Here is a 6,000-nt window from a genome sequence, read left to right as displayed (position 1 = left end):
GTGGGAGCTCTGTAGCATTTTTGATATTATATGTGGATGACATATTATTGATTGGAAATGATATAGAATTTCTGGATAGCATAAAGGGATATTTGAATAAGAGTTTTTCAATGAAAGACCTCGGTGAAGCTGCTTACATATTGGGCATTAAGATCTATAGAGATAGATCAAGACGCTTAATTGGACTTTCACAAAGCACATACCTTGACAAAGTTTTGAAGAAGTTCAAAATGGATCAGGCAAAGAAAGGGTTCTTGCCTGTGTTACAAGGTGTGAAGTTGAGTAAGACTCAATGTCCGACCACCGCAGAAGATAGAGAGAAAATGAAAGATGTTCCCTATGCTTCAGCCATAGGCTCTATCATGTATGCAATGCTGTGTACCAGACCTGATGTGTGCCTTGCTATAAGTCTAGCAGGGAGGTACCAAAGTAATCCTGGAGTGGATCACTGGACAGCGGTCAAGAACATCCTGAAGTACCTGAAAAGGACTAAGGATATGTTTCTCATATATGGAGGTGACAAAGAGCTCATCGTAAATGGTTACGTTGATGCAAGCTTTGACACTGATCCGGACGATTCTAAATCGCAAACCGGATACGTGTTTATATTGAACGGTGGAGCTGTCAGTTGGTGCAGTTCTAAACAAAGCATCGTGGCGGGATCTACATGTGAAGCGGAGTACATAGCTGCTTCGGAAGCAGCAAATGAAGGAGTCTGGATGAAGGAGTTCATATCCGATCTAGGTGTCATACCTAGTGCATCGGGTCCAATGAAAATCTTTTGTGACAATACTGGTGCAATTGCCTTGGCGAAGGAATCCAGATTTCACAAGAGAACCAAGCACATCAAGAGACGCTTCAATTCCATTCGGGATTTAGTCCAAGTGGGAGACATAGAAATTTGCAAGATACATACGGATCTGAATGTTGCAGACCCGCTGACTAAGCCTCTTCCACGAGCAAAACATGATCAGCACCAAGGCTCCATGGGTGTTAGAATCAGTACTGTGTAATCTAGATTATTGACTCTAGTGCAAGTGGGAGACTGAAGGAAATATGCCCTAGAGGCAATAATAAAGTTATTATTTATTTCCTTATATCATGATAAATGTTTATTATTCATGCTAGAATTGTATTAACCGGAAACATAATACATGTGTGAATACATAGACAAACAGAGTGTCACTAGTATGCCTCTACTTGACTAGCTCATTAATCGGAGATGGTTATGTTTCCTAGCCATAGACATGAGTTGTCATTTGATTAACGGGATCACATCATTAGGAGAATGATGTGATTGACTTGACCCATTCCATTAGCTTAGCACTTGATCGTTTAGTTTGTTGCTATTGCTTTCTTCATAACTTATACATGTTCCTATGACTATGAGATTATGCAACTCCCGTTTACCGGAGGAACACTTTGTGTGCTACCAAACGTCACAACGTAACTGGGTGATTATAAAGGTGCTCTACAGGTGTCTCCGAAGGTACTTGTTGGGTTGGCGTATTTCGAGATTAGGATTTGTCACTCCGATTGTCGGAGAGGTATCTCTGGGCCCTCTCGGTAATGCACATCACTTAAGCCTTGCAAGCATTGCAACTAATAAGTTAGTTGCGGGATGATGTATTACGGAACGAGTAAAGACACTTGCCGGTAACGAGATTGAACTAGGTATTGAGATACCGACGATCGAATCTCGGGCAAGTAACATACCGATGACAAAGGGAACAACGTATGTTGTTATGCGGTCTGACCGATAAAGATCTTCGTAGAATATGTGGGAGCCAATATGAGCATCCAGGTTCCGCTATTAGTTATTGATCGGAGACATGTCTCGGTCATGTCTACATAGTTCTCGAACCCATAGGGTCCGCACGCTTAAAGTTTCAGTGACGATTGTATTATGAGTTTATGTGATTTTATGTACCGAAGGTAGTTAGGAGTCCCGGATGAGATCGGGGACATGATGAGGAGTCTCGAAATGGTCGAGACGTAAAGATCGATATATTGGACGACTATATTCGGACATCGGAAAGGTTCCGAGTGATTCGGGTATTTTCGGGGGTACCGGGGAGTTACGGGAATACGAGGAAGAAGTAATGGGCCTCATGGGCCAAGTGGTGGAAGAGAGGAGGCAGGGCGCGCGGCCCCCCTAGCCCAAACCGAATTGGACTAGGGGGCCGGCCCCCCTTTCCTCCTTTTCCTCCTTCTCCTTCCTTCTCCTTCTCCTCCTTCCTTTCCTCCTCCTAGTAGGAGTAGGAAAGGGGAGTCCTACTCCTACTAGGAGGAGGACTCCTCCTCCTGGCGCGCCCATAGAGGGCCGGCCGGCCTCCCCCCTTGCTCCTTTATATACAGGGGCAGGGGGGCACCTCTAGACACACAAGTTGATCAGTTGATCTCTCCCAGCCGTGTGCGGTGCCCCCCTCCATCATATTCCACCTCGGTTATATCGTAGCGGTGCTTAGGTGAAGCCCTGCGTCGGTAGCAACATCATCATTGTCACCACGCTGTTGTGCTGACGGAACTCTCCCGTGAAGCTCTGCTGGATCAGAGTTCGCGGGACGTCATCGAGCTGAACGTGTGCTAAACTCGGAGGTGCCGTGCGTTCGGTACTTGGATCGGTCGGATCGTGAAGACGTTCGACTACATCAACCGCGTTGTGCTAACGCTTTCGCTTTCGATCTACAAGGGTACGTGGACAACACTCTCCCCTCTCGTTGCTATGCATCACCATGATCTTGCGTGTGCGTAGGAATTTTTTTGAAATTACTACGTTCCCCAACACATGCCTGCTTGGCTAACATGGCCATGTTAAAAAGCTCAAAATCCTTAAAACCCAAGCCCCCCATTCCTTTCGGTTGTGTCATGGTCTTCCAAGAGACCTAGTGGGGTTTACGCTTTCCTTCCTTACTCCCCCACCAAAATTTCCGAATTAACATATTTAGGTGCTCACACAAGCCTCGTGGCAATTTAAAACAGGACATTGAGAAAACCGGAATTGCTTGAGCAACTGCTTTGACCAACACCTCCTTGCATGCTGATGACATTGTATTCTCTATCCATCCTTGCACTTTGCTCCATGGGCGGTCTTTGAGGTATTTAAAAGCACCGTTTTTTGAACTTCCAATATCAGATGGCATTCCTAAATATTTTTCATTTAGGATTTCATTGGGAACTTGCAACACCGTCTTAATTTCAAGCCGAATACTATCAAGACCCCCCTTGCTGAAGTAGACCGAAGATTTGTTGTGGTTAATACGTTATCCGTTGCTTGACAATACCTATCCAGTACCAGGTTCACCTCGGTAGCACCCATACTATTTGCCTTGAAGAACAACAGGTTGTCATTTGCGAATAATAAATGATTCACCCTTGACGTGGGCGCCACTTGTAAACCACTCATGTTGGATGACTCACTTCTAGATTTTAAGAGGCACGAAAGGCCCTCTGCTGCTAGCAAGAACAAGTATGGAGATATCGGGTCCCCTTATCTGATCCATCGAGTTGGTGTGAACTCCTCCAATCTCTTCCCATTAAACTGGACTGAAAAAGTAACTGAAGTCACCAATCCCATAACAATATCTACCCATCTCTGAGAAAAACCCAACTTCAACATGATTGCCTAGAGGTATTGCCACTCAAGCCTGTCATGGGCTTTCATCATATCAAGTTTTAGAGCACATGATTGGTGTTTCTTGGCCTTGTTTCTCTTCATGAAGTGTAAGCACTCATAAGCAGTCACAATGTTATCAGTAATGAGTCTCCCTAGCACAAATACTGACTGCTCCTCAGAAATAATCTCAGGCAAAATAATTTTCAGATGGTTGGAAATTACCTTTGAAGCAATTTTATAGAGGACGTTGTTGGGGAACGCAGTAATTTCAAAAAAAAATCCTACGCACACGCAAGATCATGGTGATGCATAGCAACAAGAGGGGAGAGTGTCGTCCACGTACCCTCGTAGACCGTAAGCGGAAGCGTTATGAGAACGCGGTTGATGTAGTCGTACGTCTTCACGATCCGACCGATCCAAGTACCGAACGTACGGCACCTCCGAGTTCAACACACATTCAGCTCGGAAACGTCCCACGAACTCCAATCCAGCAAAGCTTTGAGGGAGAGTTCCGTCAGCACGACGGTGTGATGACAGTGATGATGATGCTACCGATGCAGGGCTTTGCCTAAGCACCGCTACGTATGACCGAGGTGGATTATGGTGGAGGGGGCACCGCACACGGCTAAAAGATCAATGCTCAACTTGTGTGTTTTAGGGTGCCCCTCCCCACGTATATAAAGGAGGGAGGGGAGGCCGGCCGGCCTCTCTAGGCACGCCAAGGGGGGAGCAATCCTTCTCCTAGTAGGAGTAGGATTCCTCCTTTCCTAGTCCTACTAGGAGGGGGAAGGAAGGAGAAGGGGAGAAGAAGGAAAGAGGGGGTGCAACCCCTCCCCTAGTCCAATTCGGACTAGGCCCATGGGGGCGCACGGCCAGGACTCGTGGCTTCTCCTCTTTTTCCCTTAAATCCCACTAAGGCCCATATGTACTCCCGTATTCCCGTAACTTCCCCGGTACTCCAAAAAAATACCCGGATCACTCGGAACCTTTCCGATGTCCGAATATAGCCTTCCAATTTATCGATCTTTACGGCTTAATCATTTCGAGACTCCTTGTCATGTCCATGATCTGGGACTCCGAACAACCTTCGGTACATCAAATCACATACACTCATAATACCAATCATCACCGGACGTTAAGCGTGCGGACCCTATGGGTTCGAGAACTATGTAGACATGACCGAGACATGTCTCCGGTCAATAACCAATAGCGGAACCTGGATGCTCATATTGGCTCCTACATATTCTATGAAGATCTTTATCGGTCAAACCGCATAACGGTATACGTTGTTCCCTTTGTCATTGGTATGTTACTTGCCCGAGATTCGATCGTCGGTATGTCAATACCTAGTTCAATCTCGTTACCGGAAAGTCTCTTTACTTGCTCCGTAATGCTACATCCCGTAAATAACTCATTAGCTACATTGCTTGCAAGGCTTATAGTGATGGACATTACCGAGAGGGCCCAGAGATACATCTCCGACAATCGGAGTGCCAAATCATAATCTTGATCCATGCCAACTCAACAAACACCATCGGAGACACCTGTAGAGCACCTTTATAATCACCCAGTTACTTTGTGACCTTTGGTAGAACACAAAGTGTTCCTCCGGTATTTGGGAGTTGCATGATCTCATAGTCATAGGAACATGTATAGTTATGGAGAAAGTAATAGCAACAAACTAAACGATCATCGTGCTAAGCTAATGGATGGGTCAAGTCAGTCACATCATTCTCTAATGATGTGACCCCGTTAATCAAATGACAACTCATGTCTATGGTTAGGAAACATAACCATCATTGATTCAACGAGCTAGTCAAGTAGAGGCAAACTAGTGACACTCTTTTGTCTATGTATTCACACATGTACTAAGTTTCCGGTTAGTACAATTCTAGCATGAATAATAAACATTTATCATGATATAAGGAAATATAAATAACAACTTTATTATTGCCTCTAGGGCATATTTCCTTCAGTCTCCCACTTGCACTAGAGTCAATAATCTTGTTCACATCGTCATGTGATTTAACACCAATAGTTCACATCTTTATGTGATTAGTTCACATCTCCATGTGACTAACACCCAAAGGGTTTACTAGAGTCAATAATCTAGTTGACATAGCTATGTGATTAACACCCAAAGAGTGATCATATTTTGCTTGTGAGAGAAAAAATTAGTCAACGGGTCTGCCACATTCAGAGCCATATGTATTTTGGAAATTTTCTATGTCTACAATGCTTTGCACGGAGCTACTCTAGCTAATTGCTCCCACTTTCAATATGTATCTAGATTGAGACTTAGAGTCATCCAGATCGGTGCCAAAGCTTGCATCGACGTAACTCTTTACGACAAACTCTTTGTCACCTCCATAACCGAGAAACAT

Source organism: Triticum aestivum, chromosome 3A (assembly GCF_018294505.1).
Source record: "Triticum aestivum cultivar Chinese Spring chromosome 3A, IWGSC CS RefSeq v2.1, whole genome shotgun sequence".
In the NCBI taxonomy this organism is placed as follows: Eukaryota; Viridiplantae; Streptophyta; class Magnoliopsida; order Poales; family Poaceae; genus Triticum; species Triticum aestivum.
This window is presented reverse-complemented; position numbering follows the sequence as displayed.